At 40.1% G+C, this 22,975-nt stretch overlaps 1 pseudogene; it reads left to right on the top strand.

The window, feature by feature from the left end:
- Positions 1 to 16,588: 16,588 nt before the first annotated feature.
- LOC101661083 lies at positions 16,589 to 17,737 on the top strand (annotated as a pseudogene).
- Positions 17,738 to 22,975: the final 5,238 nt, after the last annotated feature.

Genomic DNA, 22,975 nt, shown 5'->3' with positions numbered 1-22,975 from the left:
TTGTCAGATGAAATATAGGACAATCAGGTAAATACTGCAGATACATACCTATATTTTTAAAATGTTGTTTATCTGGAATTATAACTGGATTTCCTATATTTTTATTTGCTAATTTGGTAATCCTATTTACAAACATGTTGACTAAAATAAGCAAGACACAAAAAGGCACATACTAAACTGAACTCACTGCTTTGGCTCAAATTCCAGCCAAACAATACACAGGCCTATAAGGGAACAAGTGGACCCTAGAAAGATCAACCAGGTGTGATCAGAGGCACAGCAACTACCCAGGGACAGGGTGCAGAAAGTTAAGCAAGCTAGAGGAATGGAAAGAGAAGACAGCATGGGAGTGGGTTAGTGAGGCTACACTGAGGAGATTGTAAGCATTGACATGAAAAACAATATTTATTCATTGTTGATTGTAAACTTCCTGGTCTGCTCTATAAATCTTCACTCAATTCACAATAAAAAGTCATGATTTTTAGAAATCATGTAAAACAATTCCTTCCAGCATGCTAAAAGTCATGTTAGGACCCATGGTTGCATAGCAGGTTCAAGGCTCGGCTGCTAACAACAAGGTCAGCAGTTGCTGCTCCGTGGAGGAGAGCTGTGGCTGGGTGTTCTGAAACATGCTGCGGTATTCAGAAATCCATAGGGATGGTTCTTCTCCTGCCCGTAGGGTCTCTGTGGCTTAGATTGACTCACTGCTGGTGAGATAAGTTATATTAGTTGCTGTTTGTGGAGAGAAGAGTACCAAATCAGAGAAGGTATAGGGAGATTTGGATGAGAATAATTTCTATTTTTCTACATGTGTTGCTGGGTACCTGTATCCACTTTGCAAAGACGGAAGGAAACAAAAGCCATCATGATGTTACGTTGATCTGTTTATTTCATTACTTTTTGGAGTGTATGTTATTTTTGAAATGTCCTAAATGTTTGTGTGTCATGAGAAAATATCACTGTAGAGGCAAGGCTGTGACTGAATTAGACAGACGCCAGCTTGGCATTCAGAGGCTGATATCGTGATTCAAGAAATACATAGGAAGGATTTGAAATAGAGCGATGATTCTAATTATAAAGAGAAGAAAGAGCAGGGTATATAATTTTTAAGATGGTAATATTGGGGTAACCTTAGAGTCCCTCATTCTTACTCAGGGTTCAATAGCACTAGAAAGATTTCTTGTCAATATTCATATAACACCAAGTCGGTTTTGACTAAGCTGAATTGATGAGAGTGAGGGTCTTGGCAAGAGGTCTGATTGTACTTGGGGTAAGAATGAGGGAGCCCAGGATTACGACTGGTTGAAGAGTTTATATATTGAACTAAAGGACAACATTCAAAGCATATTGATTTCTGTATTTTTTACAAAAATAATTCTAGCAGATAATAGTGAAGTGCATTATTCTTAGAAGATGTGTATTATAGAAAGTTTTTCTTCCCACTTAAAAAAATCCAAAGATTTAAATTAGGCAGACATATTTCTAATTTCTAATTTACACAAATGCTCCCTATGGGCTAGTGGTAGCCTTGATGATGGTGCCGGGTACACAGAATGAGAAGAGGCATACAAGTGTCTAGAGAGATGAGAAGGAATAGAGAACAGTGGGCTCAATTCCTTAGAGATACACACAGCGGGAAGGTGAACCTGTTAAGGAAAATGACCCAGGGCTGGTCAAGGCTCCCATATTTGGAAATCAGCAGGAGTTAACTGGTCCTCTAAGCATCACAAAGCAAGAGTTGCAGAGTAAGAAGCAAAGATGACCAAGAAGAAAATTGTGACTAATACTGTAATTTAAACAGGGAAAATAGGAAGAAATCTAAAGATAATGCAGTCAGACGGGTATGGGCTCAACAATAGTTAAGAGTGATGAAAATCTGTAAAATATGAACTATAAAAAGCTCTTTGGACTTGGTAAGTAGGAACCTCTGAAAGAGCAATTTCAGTACATGATGCAGATAAAAGTCAAAGTTTTAAGTTGAAAAAAGTGTGGGAGGTGAGAAAATGAAGTATCATTTTTTTCATAGAAGTTTTGTTATTAATGGAAAGAAAAAAAATACAATGTTAGATGGTGGACTTAAAACAAATGAAGTGCTTTTTTAATTCACAATTGAAGAAACTTAGACAGGCTTATGGATTCAGGAGAACCAGTCAGCAAAGAAATTAGAAAAAGAGAATTTGAGGGATGGAAATATCTGGGCCCCAAAGCATAAGTGAAAAGATCGGCTTTGATGATGAGATGGGACACCTCAAAAGGGGCCTATGATGGATGAATTTGACAATGTGAATGATGTCAAATGGAAAAACTGAGGGTCGGGGGCGTTGTTATTCCTGAGTTTTCAGCTTTGTCAATGAAATTATATGGAAGTCCATGCACTTAAATTGAGAAAGAAAACACAAAATGATAGGCACTGGGTTTCAAAAGAGTAGTAAGTTAAAAGGTATAGAATAAGTGAGAGACTGAACTAATGGGGCAAAGGAATAAGAGAACTGCTTAACTATATTAGTAAATATCTGTGCAGAGAGGCCATCCATTTTCATTAAACGCAAAAATCTCAGAGGTGAAGGTATTTCTCGCAATGCTTAGTTGTTCTGGAGATTTGAAAGTGTGTTGTGATCCTTGGTGAGGGATACAAGACAAACTGGAGAGTGCATGGGTTTCAGGCAATGCCGAGAGAGTGGTTGAAACAATTTCTCTGGAAAGCAGATGGAGGTGGAGCCACGAAGAACCTTTGAGTGTGCAGGCAGGGCAGTTGTGGAGAAGGATGGCGATCAAGATGATCAGAAAGGAAGCGTGGTGGGAGTGAGCCATGTGAGAACACAGGAAGGAGAGGACGCTGTGGTCAACGAGGGGGCGCTGGGAGTTAGAGATGTTGGAGATGGAGCTGTTCCAGTCAATTAACCCTTGCAATAAATGGTCCGGATGGTTGGTACTGAAGTCAGAGGAGACGTCTATCCAGTGAGTCAAGTTAAGGTTCCAATGAGGGGGACTCATCCTCGGGAGTTCAGCAAAGAAGGCAAGTGTGCTCATACAATTTCAAGACTGTAACTAATGTCACTCAGTTGTATATGTACACATTGTTGAATTGGTTATATTTGGCCATGTGTGATCTCAAAAACAAATGAAATAAAAATTAAAGGGAGACATGTTCGTTCCATTTAAGAAAGTTCAACTATAGATACGATTTCTTAGGGGTAGACTGAAAACAGGTGAGACGACACAAGAGTAAACCTCCTTTGGGATACGCCAAAGAAGGGAAGCACGTTGGTTATGAAGCTAACTGGCCAGGCATGACTGTGGGAATCTGTAAGGACCCTATCCAGAAGGGCTGGTGAATATTCACAGGAGCACCACGGAATTACAGGTGATTGACAGACATCCAGGTGAAGCCCGAAGGGAAAGCAGGTCAGACGAAAGCACAGGTGGTTGGGTTTCTTTGTTCCTTCATTGGAAACCAGCCGCCACGATGGCTGCATGAAGAGACTCAAGATGAGACTAGAATTCTGAGAGCGTTTCTGCAACAGGAAATGTGCCCCCGCCATACAAATACACACTCAAACATTCTCAGCGGGAAGAATTACTTTTTCAATCATCCTTGAATATCAACTAAACCATATGTTGCATAATGGAAAAACTTGTTTGGAAAATAGTTGTATAAAGGCCAACCATATAGCTACAAATTCACACTGACATTCGTAGTGGTGAGTCCAGGAGGGGAATTAGATGGAATTTACCAATTTGGTGCAAGTGCACTTAAGGTCAACAAAATGTTTTGCTTTGATTCTGAAAAGAATTTTTTCCCATTTCTTCCTAGGTTTTGCATCTATAACAAATACATCAGAGTCTTAAAATATTTGTATTAGAAGAAACTTAAAAAACCTCTTGTTCTACTCATATTTTCTTAACATATTACAGAAGTAAAGGCTATGAACATTAAATAACTTGCCAATGCCGTGACAGAACTTAGCACTGGCTTCACAAAAAGGAAAACTCAATGTGAAAATAAGCGCTGCTTTGATACTAACAAAAAATATAAAAGCAATTATTTATAGTGACTGAAAAGGAGAGGATAAATAAAAGAAGCTGATTTTCTGAGCTTAAAACATCTTATTTATTTTATAAATCTCAGTGGGAATACTCTGAAATCTGAGTGTTTGGTTAATTAAGTGTTGTGGCTGACTACATGTTTAACCAAATACTAAACAACAAAAACAACAACAAAAGGCCTTTTGCTTTAAACCTTCATGAATCCTTCATGTTGAAAAGATTTTCTTCAAGACACCGGAGAACTTCGAAATCTTCAGATGGAGAATATATTGTATCCAAACAAGTAATTTCTTTGTACAAGAAGTGGAAAATGTCAATTGGTTGTCATCCTACCATGGTCATCCTAATGCTCTTCTGCATTTTGTGACCACTTGCACATCCCAGAAGTCAATAGATAGAGCCTTGGGATGCCCTACCTTCTGTAACTTCTCCACTGAACTTAGATCCCCCAACAAGTCCCAAACCTACCTGCTGCACATTGCAGTCAGTTGGAAGCTTAATAAAACTTAACAGTCTAGATGTCCAGATCCATGTGCAAAGCACCCACCCCAGGGGATTCTAGCCCAGCCAAGTCTTGGGTGGAGCATTAACACATTGCAAATGAAGCTATCCCTATTTACTCCAATGCAAACAGACTATATGTTATAAGGCTTTTTCAGTTTGTTTTATTCTTTGGTCTTCAAGGTGTAAAAGGAGAGAAAATAAGTAAACAAGGTTGTACTATGTTGTAGTAGGAATTAAATTCTTCAAATTTTACCTATTCCAGGATTATTTATAATTTAGCTACTGATTTGTGAAAATCAAATGCTTAATTCTAAGGGGAAAACAACCCCCAAACTTCTAGAAATTTAAGTACAACCCAGACAGGAAGGGGTGAGATTTGGATGATGAATAGGTCTGATTTGGGCATTCCATGGAGTGATCACATGGAGTGGAAATTGAGATTTACCCATAACTGTATGCACTTACTTCTTTCTATCATTATCACAGAAGAAATTTAAGTCCACTTTTAAGGATTTATGAATATAATTTAAAATATATAATCTAGAAGTGAGGAAGAAAAAATGCATAAAATAGAGCTGAAAATTGAATGGAATTAAAAGACATTTTTAATTTTAAAATTGAAAGAAAAACTCTTGCTATAATGTGTGGAAGGCTTTAATTTTAAAAAACCCATTCATTCATTCATTGACAATTTGTATATATCCATTGTTATTCAGGTCGCAGGGTTTGTGTCTATGCAATGACATCATATTGCTGGTTGTTTTCATCAGGTGTCTACCTGATTGCTTGGTGTGTAAGCCTACTGTTAATTTAATATTATTAATTATACCACTTAATTTTGGGATTATAATAAAATCTGGTAAAGCAAACACGAACACTCATTTCATTGGTTTCTAATCCATCAGACAGAGAGACTTGTATTTATATAAGCAATTACATTACACAAGACAAAATCAAAAGGCTCCCCAGCGGACAGTAATTAAGCACTTGGCTTCTAGCTAAACGGTGTGTGGTATGTATCTATCTGTCATGTTGGGGGTAAATGGTATGGCAGTCTGCTTCCATAGAGATTCCAGCTGTGAAAACCCAGTGGGTCAGATCTAATAAGTCCTATAGGTTCCCTATTAGTTGGACTCAACTTGATGACAATTGGTTTGGCTTAACCTTAAACTCACTGCCACTGAGTAGACTGACTCACCGCAACCTGGAAGGTCAGGGTAGGCTTGCCCCTGTGGGTTTCTGAGACTGGAAAGCTTTAGAAATGGCAAAACCCAATAGTGTAGTAAAGAAACAAAACAAAATAGAAATAAAACCGTAGCAACAAAACTGAACAGTACTATAAATCAGATAATAGTCAGAGGTCAAGTAATATTTATTTGCAGAGAAGACAGAACTTGATTCTTAATGTATGTTAAGCAGAGTAATAAAATAATGAGAATTACATGTTAGAAAGATAACGGACTAAAGTGTGGAGTGTCTCTTGCTGCCCCCACCTGGCCAAATTCCACCGGTCAAAACCTTACTCTGGACTCCCCTAGACAAGGGGCTCAATTTGAAAAGCAAAGATTCATGCTGGCATCTCCAGAGCTAGAATTCTGAAAGTCAAATCCTGACTCATACAATGAGTCAGTCTGTGGGCAAGTCTGTGGGCAAAAATTATAGACTTCTCCATGCCTCAATTTCGGTACCTAATTTACAGGTGTGAGAATTTTAGAGTTAACTCAAGTAAAATTCTTAGAACTCTAGCATGTATGAACATTCGCTGGGGCTTTATATACAACTATCCTAACCTTATGACAATACTTTAAGTGATACATTATCCCTGCTTTATCACATTTATCATCTCTCATTATGGTTTTCATAGTGTCAGACACCTCAGGCTTTTAGATTTCATTAACTTTTTTTTTCCACTCCATCTCGATTTTTCCCTGTTCTGCTTACATTTGGTTATCCACAGCCCTCCGATTGGGTTTCTTTTCTTTTACTTAGCATGACCTCGAAGGCTTTAGTTAGTCAAGCATGGTTCATGTTACCTATCTCGCTCTGAGTCTCAATATGTCATTCCCAAAGAGATGGAGTTTCTGTGGAGGATAAAAAAATAAAGTGATAGCAACACTTTCTATTTTCTAAAGCAGCGAAATAAGATGAGCTTTATGAAGTGTGCCATAGACCATGGCATACCACGGCAGTAAGACGAGCGCCACTGAGCTCCACCCGTTACAGTGGCCTTCCCCAGCTTCTGCACAAGGAAACGAATCCCACAACCTGGTTGAGCTAAGGCCCGCCAAACCCCAGGTGACATTTAAATAAATATTTCAGCCAACTAAATATGGTGGTTATTTGTCTATGAAACTTGGAAAACATCCATGGAAAAGAGACTAATGAAACGACCACATTTTTTTCGGTATTTGTGTGAAGCGAGAACAGAGCCGTGGGCAAGCTTCACTTACTTTGTAAAAGGCACTGTTGGAACCGATGTGCTTTATATCTCTGTGGCTGGATGTGATGGCTTTGGAAAGGCTGTGTATTAGAAGTGTTGGCAACAGAAAACATAATTCCAATGATCCATTGTTCCCTGGATGATGAGCAGCAGCACAGAGTCACTAAATACTTAGAGAAAAGAAGCCCCATTGGAGATGCTGATTTGTTGTTGTTCTTTGTTGTTAAGGCATCTCTGAAACATAGCAGAAGAAAATCTTTCCCAGTTCTGCACTATAGTCTCCCACAGATCAGGAAAATCATTGACTACAATTTAAGAAGCGGCATGGGTCGATGGAAGGCCTGCTATTGTGGCTGTTGGTACCGTAAGACCCAGTAAATAGCAAGCTTTCAGTAAAGGTACATTTCCTCCACTTCCTGGCAGCATAGACCCGTAGATAAAGAATGCTGGTTTCAGAGTCTAAAGAAACGTGGGCTTAAAACCTTGCTCTGCTACAAGGCTAGCTCTTTAATCCTAAGCATGTTTTGCAATCTATCTGAGTCTGAGCCTCCTCTTTATGTAATGTATGGTTAATGATAGTCATACACAGTAGTATTGTTTTGAGAGAAAAATTGTTCACACAAAGTTGTTTATCTTACTCAGCACCTGACAGAGAACAGAAGATCAACATATCTGATCTTACCAATGAGAGCCATAGTCTTATCAAATGGACTCTGCATTCTAGATTGTTTGTATTGTCATTCATTTTTCTTAATGAAGGATTAAGTATAATAATACTCATTGCCTATTGAGTCTCTACGATGTGCTAGACATTGTTCAAAGCATCGTGTTTAAACATCACAGTGAATTACTGTTTGAGTTTGCTATCACTCACTCTAGAGATGGGAAAGAAGAGACGAAGAAACGTATCCCAAGTCACAGTAGAGGAGAAGCGGGACTTATATTTAACATGTACATCCCCAGGGTCCTTGGTTTTAACCACAGAGCAACACATCCATTTTGCTCTTCTGCTTGTTCTGTTTGTAGAATTAATTTCATAGTCTGTCCAATACATCTGAGACTTTTCAAAAAACAATTCACATACATATGGTTTTGTGATGTGCTTGCTTTCAAGGCTTGGAGTCCAGTGCCTTTGCCAAACATGTGTCAAAGGGATGTATGAGGAGGGCACCGGGGCTTCGGCGGCTCACATTTAATTTTCCTTTGTATTTTCCGCTACATGCTTATTCTTTGAAATTAGAAATTGAAGCTGACTCATGCTTTCACGAGATAAGCACAATTTTTAAGCAGGATTGATCTTTAAGATTATCTTCATGCCATCAGGCCAAATTCACAGCATTTGAGAAATGTATTAATTGCATGGTGACCAATTCAAGATCAATTACAATAGTGATTCACAATCATTCTATCAATAGATATTTATAACATTGGAAAGGTTTATGTAATAGTTAAATCATGGAGAGAGAAAATATACTACCATGTGTAGGACATCTATTCATAGAAAGATTTATTGAGAATGATATCATTCTTGTTATAAACTGAAATTTTGAGCTTTAAAGGAATGATAATGTTATGACTTCCACTTGTGCAACATGTGTTAGTTCCTCCTCAATTTTCTTATACCTGACGTTATTACTATTTCTTTTCTAATACAATCCTCCACATGAATTTTCCTGTCTTTGGACCACTCAATCACATTGGACACTACTCTCCAACTCTTCCCTTTTCATCACTCTGTCGGCTTCTCTGACATTCACCTTCTAGTTCTGCTTCTATTTGTTGAAAGTCTAGTGTATGACAGGTGCTCTCTGAACGATGGGAAACAAAGAGGAACACCATCGTGCTTTAGCCCCAAGACTCAGATAGTTAATCAGGACGTGTATATAAAGAGACGCGGTACAGTCAACTTTATGAAGGGGAGTCTCAGCGAAGAGCTGGTCTTTGAGCTCCCCACCGATGGATAACCGGTCAGGCTATACATGCCAACAGGAACAACCTGACCACCTGGCAAAGTAAAAGGCAGAGATCCAGAAACACGAGCTCTAGAGGTACTCCCTACTCAGATTGGGAATGCATTTTTCTGCCTGTGAAGGGTCATTTTGCATTATTCTCTATTTTATTTGAGAATTCATAGTTTTAAAAAAGCTATGTAGCAGCCTCTGTTATAGGTCCTGTAAAGATCGTACTGAGCAAGAGAGTATCCAGTCTAATGGGGGAGACAGACCCTAAGGCATGGAACTATTATACTGTGTCATTGAACAGGGACCTGAACTGAGGCAAGGGGTTAGGGCAGACTGCTTGCAGTAACTGAGGCTCCACATGAAGGAGGTGAGCAGGTGAATCCTGTAGATGCATGGATGCATGGGGTTGGGTGTGTGTGTGTGTGTGGGGGGGAGACGCATCACCGCGAGGAAACAGCGCCTACAAAAGTCTAGAAGCAATAGGGCACTTGGTGCATCTGAATAACAAAAAGAATTTCTGTCTGACTATAACTTGGAGTATTTAGGACAGAGGCTTAGGGCTTGGTGCTAGAGGGCTGGGGACTGCCTTCAGTGGAAGCACTAATTAACATATTTTGGAGTGAACCCTTCAGTCTCAGGGCAAAGTGAAGCCATTAGCAGGTTGGTGGCCAGGCATATGTAAAAGGTCACTGGCAGCACTGTGGAGAACAGATGGCTCACTGCTACCCAGTTGATGCCAACTCATAGCGACCGTTGTGAGTTTCTGAGAGTGCAGACAAGTAGAAATCCCCATCTTTCTCCCTCAGGACAGCTGGTGGTTTTGCACTGTTGACATTGTGGTTAGAAGCCCAACGTGTAAATGATTATGCTAGCAGGGCTCCCACGGAGAATAGATTAGAAGGGGGCAAAATTAGAGGCTGTTAGAGCAGTTAGAATACTAATGGGCCTAGTAGTAGTAATGAAACAATGGTAATGATAAAAACCCTCACTGAAACGTAATACAGGTAGTCCCTGACTCATGACGGGGTTCCATTCCAACAAGTCTGTCCGAAGTCAGGTCTGATATAAGTCAACACCCCTTTTTCCCTTTCAGTTCTCATTACTTCCTTTTAGTATCGGTAGCTTTATGAATCTGACATTTATTTGCCTTTATGGATTAGCCTAAGAATAAGATCAATTAATTATGTGTTGCAACATTGTGTGTGATACATTTCACTAACAATAAGATGTACAGCATCAACAATGGGCAAGCCAATGTGTGGTTCATCATAACTGAAAGATGTCATAAACTTGAGATGACCCGCATGAATTGACTCTAAGCCAGGCACGATTTCATGAGCTTTGGATTTATTTCAGCACATTCAGTCCTCAACAGAAGCCTACAAGGTAGGTCACCCACTGCCACCTAGTCAATTCGGCCCCCTCCTGATCCTGTAGAAGAGATGCGGAGCGCTCCGTGGGGTCTCTGAGACTGTCTCTCTCTCCTGGGGCTGACAGTCTCATCTTTCACCCGCAGAGCGGTTCCTGCAGGGCAGTGCTTAATGCACTGTGCCACCAGGGATCCTTTATGAGGTAGGTACTTGCTTTACCAAAGAGAAAACTAGGACACAGATTAAGCCTTGTCTTCAGGGTCATACAGTCCAAGCAGAATTTAAATGTGAGCCACCTGGGTTCAAGCCTATTTTCTGTTAATCATCACTGGGTGTGATAGTGACAGGAACTAAAACACTAAACGTAAAACATTGAGAAGTTAGAAAAATGGACAGAAATGAGAGACATGCTAGTAAAAACATCAATAGAATTGAACAAGGTGTATGAGTTAGAGGTTTTTGTTTGTTTGTTTGTTGTTCCTCTTTGCTCTGGCAAATTTTTTTAAAGCACTGAGTTTATCTTCATACAGAAAGGAAAAAAATATTGACTCCCTAGTGCTCAAAATATCAAACTCAAATCCTTGCTTGTACTTATCATTCTCTGTCAGTGACTAACCAATAAACACTCAATGGCCTCTTCTGCCGGAGTCAAGAATGTGCATTGCCGCGGGACCCCTGCCTTCTGGGCCCCACAGAGAAGGCATGGGAAGCTGGTTTGTGGGGTTTGCACACTCAGGACCACCTTCTCAGGAGCTAGAAGTGGACCCTGTCTTATCTGAATCCACTGCACTGGCTTCAGAGACTTAGTAATTTAAAAATAAATATTAGATGATGACTAAAAAGTACTTATATCTCAACCATTTACATTTTAAAGCATCTGTACATGTGTCTGAAAATGAGAACTAAAACAACATTGTATAAGTTTATTTTTCCTTTTTGGTGGCCCCAAAGAGAAAAATGCAATTCAGGCTTTAACCTAATGCCTCCGCTCTCAAGTCGGTTAGGCGTCGGGATATTATCCCAAAGTTTGATGGTTGAAATCCCCCAGCCACGATGGAGTAGGTAGATGAGACTGTCTGCTGCTATACAGATTTACAGTCTCCTACACCCAGAGAGGGGTCACTCTTAGAATTGACTTGATGGCAGTGGGTACATGTTTTTATATCATGTTTTACCATAATTTTCAATATGTATCAAGTCCTGTTGTTATTTTCTTCAAATTATCTCCAATTGATTTCTCCACAGGAACAACATAACAAAATGTTGCCCCATATCAAATATGCTTGATTCCTTTATGACTATTGTGTTAATTTGTCTCATTTGAGGACTTTCCTTGTTTGTGTTTTGCTGACTTTCTCCATCAGCAAACATTGTGATGTCTTTTTCTCTCCTGCAGATGTATCCAAAGTAAGCTCCCTGAGTTTGACACCCTCATTTCTAAGGAGCCTTCTGATCATTTTTTCCTAAGGCTGATTTCTTGATTTTTCTGGCAGTCCACATTTTTCACCAGCACCACCATTTGAATGCTTCAGTTCTTCTGTCTGCTTATTTCATGGTCAGACTGTAGCTGGTGAGAAGTGACTGATCGGAATTCAAATAAACCCTTGGGGGTAGTTGTCTGCTCAGTCTGATAGACTGATAAGGATTTATCACCGGATGACACATTTTGCTATTAGATTTCCCTACTGCCAGAGAACTGTAGTAATTTAGTCATTATTGTTTAAAATTCATATATGTACTTGGAAACATTGTTTATTAAATTACTAGGAAAATAATTTCAGTGTCATTTTTTACAAACCATATTGATTGCATAATGTTGTGAAAATTTCATAGTTGCTTAATATATTTGAAAAGTTGAACTATGTATTGATATTGTACTTTGAAATAATGCACATTTTTGTTAAACAATAACAACCTTAAAAGCTAGGAGCTTTATGAAGTTCCACAAATTTACAGTCAGGGGGATAGACCTAATGTCAAATTTGATAAGGAATTATTAAAGTGAAAAGTACGTTTAGACTTCCTACCCTCACCTTTCCAATAGCTTGATGACGTGCCATGGCCGCACAATGGGTAAGGGCTAGGCTGCTAACTTGAAGACCAGCAGCCCAAATGCACCAGCAGCTCTGTGAAAGAAAGATGGGGCAGCCTAGGGGACAGTTCAACTCTGTCCTATGGTGTTGATATCAGTTGATGAGGAAATGGCACTGGGGCACATGACCTTCTCTGGCTCTACAAGGAGAAGGAGCAACCAACTCTACCTCTGCCCACGGATGATTCCTGTGAGACAGAAATCTGACATGCCTCCACCTTCCAACTTCCTTACCTTATTCTGAAATCTACCATCTATCCCATGGCGCGCTACTCTACGGGGTTCAATAATCCATAGAATGGCCACACAACTCACAGGCAGTACATTTATAGGACTCCTTAGGGAAGTTAGCAGGTGCACCTAATAAGCTCTTTCACATATCTTGTAAGAGCCAAATCCAAACCAAAATCACTGCCCAATGAGTTAATTATATGATTCATGGTGTGCTTGTAGGACAGGGTCGTACTGCCCTGGGAGTTTCCAAGGCTGAAACTGGTTACTGGAATAGAGAGCCTCGTCTGTCTCCTGTGGAGCAGCTGGTGGTTTTGAACTGCTGATCTTTTAGATTTCATCCCAAAGTGTATCCATTACTTCACAGGGAATCCTTAAAAGGTAAATAGTTAACTCTTATTTGGTGATTCTGTGAGTAAATTGCATAACAAATGAGAGATTCCGTTTCTCCTAAACAAAAAGCATGGATGAAGTTCATTATCTGGAGCTGGCTTAAACTCTCTAAAATAATGTTCTTGTATCATTATGACTTGACTTCTTTATTATATTTGTTAATGATTTATGATTTCATAAGTCAGGACCCACTATAGTATTGAAATGGAGGCACTGGGTGGCATCACCTATAACTGGTAAAGCAAAGGTTAGAGGTTTAAGTCTACCCAGAGAGAGAGAGAGAGAGAGAGAGAGAGAGAGAGAGAGAGAAGTCTGCCTTAAAGTTTCACATTCTGGCAAGATGTCTTTATATGCTCAGAAATAGCAATTTCCACCCAGTCAGAATGTCCTTTGATAATTAAACATAAAACCTACCTCTCAATAGATGATAGATAGATAGATGGAATATATTCAATATATACTATTGCAATGCAATTTTGTATAATTACAATTAACCTTCTATTTTTCTTTAGATAGCTAAAAGGCCAGCAAAGCCAATTCTGCGTGAAGCTGTGAAATCTAGAGAGTTTGTCTTCAGTCTTAGTTTCCCATTTATCCACCATGTCTCCTCTCTGCTGCCGTTATGGATGGTCTCCTTGAAGCTTTCTTCTCCTAAAATCAGGATGGCATTTTAAAGCCGATTGCTTCTACTTTTGACTGAATAATGGATTAGAATACAATGTTCAGTCTTAATATGCTGCCTCAAATAAGCAGCTTCCTTTTTAATAGCGCAAATATTGAAGATATGATGTTTCCTCTAAATAAGGGGAAGTGGGGAGAACTCTCCCTGTGAGTCAGTAGCAGTCAAAGGTTTGAGGTGGGTGGGGTGGGGCACGCATTTGGTGCTTTAAAATTGCACTAGCCCTACCCTGAATCAGAACCTGAGGGTAGTCTTCAAGACAGGTCTGGAAGTGTGGTGGAGAAATTTAGGAAATATTCTTCCTGGAAAATAAGCTTTGAAGTGTGGTGGAGAAGTATAGAAAGTATTCTTTCTCACAAATAAGCCACAACTGGCCAGAGACACTGTACCTTCTTCTGAAAATGAAGACAAAGAAAGCAATGGATATGTTTTTCCTCCTTAAAGCAAAGCTTTCCAAAGCTCCAAAGCACGTGCTTTAAAAAAAAATCATTTTATTGGGGGCTTATATGACTCATCACAAAGGTACATGTTAATGATCAAATTTTCATACATTTATACTCAGAAAGGATGAAAATAATACAAATAATCTAGTTCAGAGAACACCATTACTTTGTGGTAAAATAGAAACTTTTGTCATAAAGTTAGCGCAGTTACTGCAAAATCATTCTGAAAATTATTACTGTTCTTTGGACATGTTGTCAGGAAAGGCCAGTCCCTGGAGATGGGCATCGTGCTTGGTGAAGTAAAGAAACAGCGAAAAAGAGGAAAGCACTTGGCAAGCTGGATTGACATGGTGGCTGCAGCAGTGGGTTCAAGCCCTCGAAAAGGAGCAGAATTTAGTCAGCACTTCATTCTGTTGTACATAGGGCCACTTTGAGTCAGAGCTGACTCGATGTTGCTATGAGTCAGACACAACTAGTTGACACTTCACAACAACAACCTATTGCAGAGACTGAAAGGTTCTCAGAAACCACAGTCATTTTGAGCATTACCATTATTTATTGTTTTTATCTGACAATGGAAATTAAATTTAGTTATTTTCCTTAAACAATAGTAGCCAAAAGTGGTCATCTGAAAGTATTTAGAATTCTGGAAATTATTTACCAAGCATTATGGAATTGAATAATCTATTTTAGGCTTTTCTTTTTTTCTTCCTAAGTAAAGACTTTTCTCGTTTGCCAGCTCAATTCTCCCTGTGAATTCTGCTTTAATTCCACCGACTATCTTTTTCTCCTCAAGGATGCCTTAAAGTAGTGGCAAAGGAAATTTTCAATGAAAGCTCCATCTCTCTGGCAAAGATAGACAGTCTCATTTGTTTCTGTAAATCCAACACTTGCACATACAAATAAGCACCGTGATTGAGTAATTGGAGGCTTTGAAGTCATTAAACTATGAGGGGTACATCCCCAAACAGATTTTTTTCCCTCAAAGCTATGTATTTAATTTTTTTTTTTTTTACAAAACAACCTTATCACCTTCAAAGTAGTCTCCATTACACAATACATTTGTCATATCTGCAATTCCACTCTTGGAAACATTTTTCAAACTCATCTGTTTGGATAGCTGACAGCACCTCCCTTGTTTTTTTTCTTCACTTCTTCCACATCATCAAATCGCTGTCCTTTCACGTTCATCTTCATTTGTGGAAACAAAAAGAAGTCACACAGAGTGAGGTCAGGTGAGTAAGGTGCATGGGGCAAGAGAGGTATGTTGCTTTTTGCCAAAAACTGACTCACTGAAATGGCTGTGTGAGCAGGTGCATTGTTGTGGTGGCAAAATCAGTCCCCTGCCTGCCACAAATCATGCCTATTTTGTTGCACACGGTTATACAATCTTTTCAGAACCTCTAAATAGAAAGCTTGATTAACAGTCTGACATGATGGAATGAACTCCAAATGCACTAAGAGTTGACTTTTTCATCCATTCTGGAAATTAATGGACATCCAGAACAAGATTTGTCATTACTCGACATTTCACCTCTTTTGAAATGAGAAAACCTTTCATACACCTGAGGTTTTTCCTATAGCACTGTCCTTGTAAGCTGTGTTCAACACCGCAACAGTTTCTGCGGCATTTTTCCCGAGCAGGAAACAAAATTTCTCAGCCGCATGCTGTTCTCTTAAATCAGCCATCACAAAAACAGATCAAAACAAAACAAAAATAATGAGGTTTGAGCAAAACAGCATTATGAAAAATTTCACTGTGACCAGAGAACCTTCCTAGGAGACGTCGCTGGGTGCACTAACTCAGAGCAAGTTGCTGATTGCTCATCCAGTAGGAAAAATGCGTACTATGGAAGTTCTGCTCTGCCCAGCACAATTCCAATGTTTTTTTTGGTACTCCCTCTTAAAATGTAATTTCAAGATAAGTCTCCCATATTCTTTGGAAGATTTTGGGAGAAAGGCTGCCATGATGACATAATTTTCTGAATGTTCCCTCACTGAGTCCAAACATATTCACCATCCCCTGGAGGCCACATCTCTGAAGACAACAGACCATTTCCAACACGAGTGCTAGAGCTTTAACAACAGAAACCTGCACCCTCCCCAGCTATGCTTTATGGCACCAAGCCAGTAAAGTTTGCTTGTTGCTTTTTGTTATGGCTATCCTTCAAAGGATTTTATATTGTTTGAAATCTTTATCATGTAACAAAATAAAATCTTAATATCTGGGGTTTTCCTTGCCACGGTTATTTTTTATTACCCAATGAATTGTCAAATATGGGTCAGAACATGTATTAAATTGATGAGATTATATGCATACCTAACAGGCATTGGATTAACTTTTAAACTGACTCTAGGAATGTGAAAATGATCAACAGCAGTTTAATAATATGAAAATTTCGGGTGGCGGCGCAGTCTCGGGGTCGGTATGAGTTTGGCTGGGGGCCGGGGCCCCCGGAAGACCGCCGGGAATTGCCTTTCGGTGCTCTTGGAGGCCGAGGAGGAAGATGAATTCTACCAGACGACTTATGGGGGGTTTACAGAGGAAGCAGGCGATGATGAGTATCAAGGAGACCAGTCAGACACAGAGGATGAGGCGGACTCTGATTTTGACATCGGAGAAGCGAAGAGCCAAGAAGGAAGCGCCGGATAGTCACCAAGCCCTAAAAGGAACCTCTCAGGGGTTTAAGGCCTCGAAAGGTTAGCACCCCAGCTGGTAGCTCTCAGAAGGCTCCAGAAGAGAAAGCACTGCTGCCGCTTGAACTGCAGGATGATGGCTCTGACAGTCGGAAGTGTATGCGTCAGTCTACAGCGGAGCACACGCGACAAACATTCCCCCGGGTACAGGAGAGGCAGGGCCAGTCACGGCGGCGAAAGGGGCCCCACTATGAGCGACCACTGACCCAGGAGGAGCTGCTTAGGGAGGCCAAGATCACAGAGGGCTCAACCTCCGCTCACTGGAGACATATGAGCGACTTGAGGCTGACAAAAAGAAGCAGGTTCACAAGAAACGGAAGGTCCCTGGGCCCATTATCACCCATCACTCTGTGACAGTGCCACTTGTTGGGGAGCCAGGCCCCAAGCAAGAGAATGTGGATGTGGAAGGACTTGAACCTGGTCCCACAGCTTCAACACCGACTCCCCACGCTGGAACCGGACCTGTCATCCCCGCTGTCCGCTGCTCACGCACCTCATCACTTTTAGTGACGATGCGACATTTGAGGAATGGTTCCCCCAAGGGCGGCCTCCAAAGGTCCCTGTTCGGGAAGTCTGCCCAGTGACACATCGCCCAGCCCTATACCGAGACCCGGTTACAGACATACCCTACGCTAGTGCCCGAGCCTTCAGGCTCATTCGTGAGGCCTACAAGAAGTACATCACTGCCCATGGACTGCCACCAACTGCCTCAGCCCTGGGCCCTGGCCCCCCACCTCCTGAGCCCCTCCCAGGCCCCGGGCCCGAGCTCTGCATCAGAAAATCGTCATCAAATGAGATGGCGCATCCTTAGCAGCCTCCTTCCTGCCTGACTTGGGTCTCTGGATGTCCCCCGCTTCTCTTCTCTCTCATCCCTGACCTTTACCCAGCCGTGGTGTTCTTCAGAATTCCTTCTCCTTTGTTTCTGCTGGTTTTGTTTTTTAATAAAATAGAATGATCCCTAAGGAAAATAAAATAATATGAAAATTTCTTTAAGATTTCACATTCACTTAAAAATTCATTAGTGATTGCTTGATATTCCACCTTAAGTAGTTAGTATTTTAAGGATAAATTAAATTAACAAGTAATTCTTTTTTAAAGAGCCCTGGTGATGCTGTGGGTTAAGCATTGGACTATCAACTACAGAGTTGGTGGTTCGAATTGACTAGAAGCTCTGAGGGAGAAAGGTGAAGTTATCTGCTCCCATAAGGATTTACAGCCTCAGAAATCTGTACAGTGACACTAGGATTTGGAATCAACGACATGGCCATAAGCATTGTATAACCAAATCCCACCAATATCTCCCCTAAATATTCTAAAGATACTATTAATCCTAAAAAGACCCATTAAAATTCAATAAAACCCCACATCTTACCACCACTAGCAATTAAACCTAAATTCTCATAAATAGGAGATAATTAGAAGATCCTCTTCTATTTATGTGGGTTTAGTTTTAATTATTAGTGATATTGGACTAATAGCCACAAGCTTGTTATTGGTGGTGGTGGTGGTGGGTGATGTTTTGGGTTCAGTGATGGGCTACTTATCATCAACTCTACCATGGAAGGAAATGAGACTATCTGTTCCAATAAACATCCACAGTCTCAGAAATCCTATACAGAGTTGTTAATGAGTTGCATTCAACTCACTGGTAGTGGGTGGGTGGTGGTGAGTAATTTTAATTTATTTTATGTTTATTATAATTTTTAAAGATCAATTTATTGAGGGCTCTTACAGATCTGATAACAATCCATACATCAATTGTATCAAGCATATTTGTACATATGTTGCCATCACCATTTTCTAAACATTTACTTTCTATTTGAGACCTTGGTATCAGCTCCTCTCTTTACCCAACACCTTCTGACCCTCGTGACCCCTTGATAAACTGTAAATTATTATAATTTTCATACCTTACACCTACTGCTTTCTGCCTTCCCCAGTGGTTTCTCCCCCTCTCCTCTCCCCACCTCCCCCTTATCATCCTGGTATCGCTACTCCCATTTCTGTTCCTGAGGGGTTTATCTGACCTGGATTCCATGTGTCATTGTCAGTTCTTATCTGTACCTAAGCACACGCTCCAGTATAGCCCGCAGGGAATGCTGGGGTCATGATAGTGGTGGGTGAGGAAGCCTCAAAGAACGAGAGGCTTTGTGTGTTTCATCGAGCTATGGGGTGATTTTTATTGGTATCAGGGATTTTGTTTTTAACATGTTTTTATTCATTTATATTTAATCCTATCACAGACATATTTATTGAATGGAACTGCAATACATCACAAATTCTGTTTCTCTCTGGTATGTCAGGGAAAGCTGCTCTGATTTGACCTGCTTTCTCAGTCTCAAAACTATTTTTGTTAACGTCTGCTTACAGTATTGCTTTATATCACTAGCCATACTTAGGTCATCATTTTGAAAGAATATTTTAAATGACATATTCAAACTGACACCATTGGCAAGACCAGAAAGAAACAATAGTGCTAAGAGCAAACAGATGTCTACATCTGGACAACAGTTTTCTTCTCTAGAGTCAAATAAAACAGAGCCTAACTCCAAGTTTCCAGAGCTTGAAGAGGTGGACCTGCACCTATGAGGAGACAGTGATGACTTTAGAGATGCTAGAAAGTAAACTTTGCATGTGTGACACATACTTAGGCTTAACTTTCCCCTTGAATGCCTGTTCCAATTACCTTCAGATGGTCTCTGGCACTGACTCTCTCTAGGTAGAAAGTTGTTCATTGGATCAAACCCTTAATGATTGGGTTAATGCTCTGAATCGCTCGTTTTTGGTGAAACGCTTCTGCTCAGAGAGTTTGCATACTTATTATGTTTATGATTAACTGAGAACATTTTTAAGGAACTTCAGAGCTTTTAGGAAGCAATGTGTCATCTCTCAAAGGAATTACACTTGACTTTAGCAAGCTGCCCATGTTATATATTGTGGAATGATCACCAAGTGGGACTGTGACTGTATCTACTCATCTATTCACTTACTAGCAAAGTTACATCTCCTGTTTCATTATGAATTCTCCCTCCCCTCTCCTTCCTTTTTTTTTTTTTTTAGTTTTTGAATGTTTGAAATTGAAGACATTTGAATTTCCAAGCACTTCTGGGGGGATCAGCTAGGCCTGTTAAATTCAAGGCAAATATCAGTTAGCTCAGAAGGTTCTGTGATTGTACTTGTGGACTCCAACGAGGTTATTTTCAGAGATTTTAACAAATTTTTATAGATTTTCACAAAGGATACAGAAGACTTATTATAAAAAGATATAAAGAATACTTAAAACTGCATTACTGATGTACAAATGCGCTTTACACAATTGATGTGTGTATGGATTGGGATAACAGTTGTATGAGCCCCTAATAAAATGTTAAAAAAAAACAAAAAAAACTGCATTACTAAGGAAAAGCTAGAAACATTGTTTCAGTAATGTTTTTCACAACAGTACACTTACACATTCTTCAAATCTAGCAGGGATTTTCTTATAGTAATTTCATTGGGAAACGACCCTATTCACTAGAGCCCTGCTCTTGTTCCTTTAGCATTCTTTTTGATTCCCAAATTAAAAAAAAAAAATTAAAAGGAATATGTTCAGAATTCTTTAGAGAAAGGTTAGAGAGATGGTGACGTTAATTTCAGAAATGTATTGACCTTAATGGTGTATGTCAAGACATCATACCTTCATATTTTGATAATTTTGTTAAATAAAAATTTTAAATAATTTTGACATACCCTTGTATAGTAGATATAGCTTAAGCCAAAATCCCTTACCACGGATTCAATTCTGCCTTGTAAAGACCCTATAGGACAGAGTAGAACTGCCCCTGTGGGTTTCCAAGGCTGTACATCTTTATGGCAACAGAATGCTTTGTCTGTCTCCCTGGAGTGGCTGGTGGTTTGGAACTGCTGACCTTGTGATTAGCAGCCTAACTTGTAACCAACTTTACCACCAAGTTGCTTTGTACGCCATATATACATCTATAATATAATTATACAATTGGTCAGGTTGGATAAATGAAAAAATAAAGCAGAATATAGGTGTGAAGTGAGCGAGGAAGGCTATTTTTCATTAAAAAGTCAAGGAAAGTTAATGAGAAGACGTGTAAGCAAGGAGGGAAGAGCCGGGAATGGTCACATGCTCTTGGAGGGAGGAGTATTTAAGGCTAAGAGAATTCGACCAGGTTAGAGTTTAGCACCCCATCATTTGACCTTCCTTATGATTCATTTGAATTTTTTCTAGTTTTTAATATTTTCTGCTTTCTTTACACTTTAGGTTTTCATCTGTTTTTCAATGTTTTTCTATTTTTCAGGATAGGTAAATCTATCAAAACAGTCACTGAATTAATGGCCCCTTGGGGGTATGGCAGGGAAAGTGGGGGTAGGGTGTGGGGGGGAGTTAATAATGATGTGTACAAGAATGAAAAAATGTCCGAAAACTGATTGTGTTGATGATTATATAGCTCTTTTTTATGTGATTGAACTATTGAATTGCATGATATGAATTACATGCCAGTAAAACTGTTAAGAAAATAAAGAATTAGACTAAAGCTCTGAGTTGGAAAATTGCTTGTTCCAGAACAAAAAGGAAGCCAGCTTGGTGAGAGTAGGGTTATCAAGTAGTAAAATGTAAAAAATGGGTGAGTGAGATGAGATGAGTGGGGGAAGGCAGCACCCAGTCACCACATCTCATCAGTCAGCATCCTGGGGGGGAGGCAGACAGCCTCCTGTGAAGGGATGCCCTGGCTGCCCTGCTTGCCATCTGAGCACTTTGGCCAAGTTGCTTAAACACACGAAATCTCTCTTCCCTTCCCTCCACTAAACAACAACCACTCCTAAACTCGCTGCCATCAAGTTGATTCCAACTCACAGTCAGGCTGCTGGGCAGAGGAGAGCTACTACCTCTGTGGGTTTCCAAGCCTGGAACTCTTGCCAAAAGTAGAAAGCCTCACCTGTCTCCCAGGGGGGTCGGTGAATTCCAACTGTTGACCTTCCGCTTAATAGCCCAATATGTTACAAAACACACCAACTTTCCTCCCGGGTATTTTGAGAATTAAATAAAATAATACCTGCAAACCATTTAGCATTATTCCCACACTGAATAACCACTTAATAGGTGCTATGAAGTCATTTGTGATGACTAGGGACCCTACGGAGAGCAGAAGGAAACGATGTCGGTTCCTGCACCATCCTCATATTCACAGCTTTGCTTACACCCATTGCTGAAGCGTCTGTGTCAGTCTGTCCAACCTTTCCCAAAGACGACGTTCTCCAGGAACCTGTCTCTTCTGTTAATATGTTCAAAATACATAGGATGATGTCTCACCATCCCCTCTCTAAGGAGAATGCTGGCTGTGTTTCCCAAGACAGCTTTTTTGTTCTTCTGTAGTCTAGGGTATATTCAATGATCTTCCACAGCACCATAATTCAAATATGTCAATTACTCACTTTCCAGCTACCTCATGCATATGAGATAATTGAAAATGTCCAGACTTGGGTGCATTTTAGCCCCGAAGGTTCCATCTTTGCTTTTGAGCACTATAAAAAGGTACTGTCCATGATAGTGGGACAAGAGGACAAAGAAATAGAAGAAAGAACTAGGAGGCAAAGGGTAGTTATAGAGATCTAAATACAGGCATATACAAGTGTAAATATATTTATATATAACGAGAGGGAAATAGACCTCTGTAAATATATTTATAGGTTGAGTATTGAGAAAACAGATGGACAGTGGGCCCCTACTCAAGTACTCCCTCAACACAAGAACACTTTGTTCTAACAATTCGGCAGTCTGAGATGCTCACTCTCCTGGCACGATCGCTGAAGACAATGGGTGCACAAGAAAATGTGGTGAAGAAAGCTGATGGTGCCCGACTATCAAAAGATATAGCATCTTGGGTCTTAAAGGCTTGAAGATAAACATGTAGTCATCTAGCTAAGAAACAACGAAGCCCACATGGAAGAAGCACACCAGCCTATGAGATGATAAGGTGTCGAAGGGATCAGGTATCAGGCATCGAGAATCAAAAGAAAAAAAAGCATAGTATTGTGAATGAGGGGGAGTCAGAGTGGGGACCCAGGGCCTATCTGTGGGAATTGGGACATTCCCTTGCAGAAGGGCTGC

Source organism: Echinops telfairi, unplaced genomic scaffold (genome assembly GCF_000313985.2).
Source record: "Echinops telfairi isolate 266 unplaced genomic scaffold, ASM31398v2 ScPeMD7_23;HRSCAF=83, whole genome shotgun sequence".
Classification (NCBI taxonomy): Eukaryota; Metazoa; Chordata; class Mammalia; order Afrosoricida; family Tenrecidae; genus Echinops; species Echinops telfairi.
This window is presented reverse-complemented; position numbering and strand designations above follow the sequence as displayed.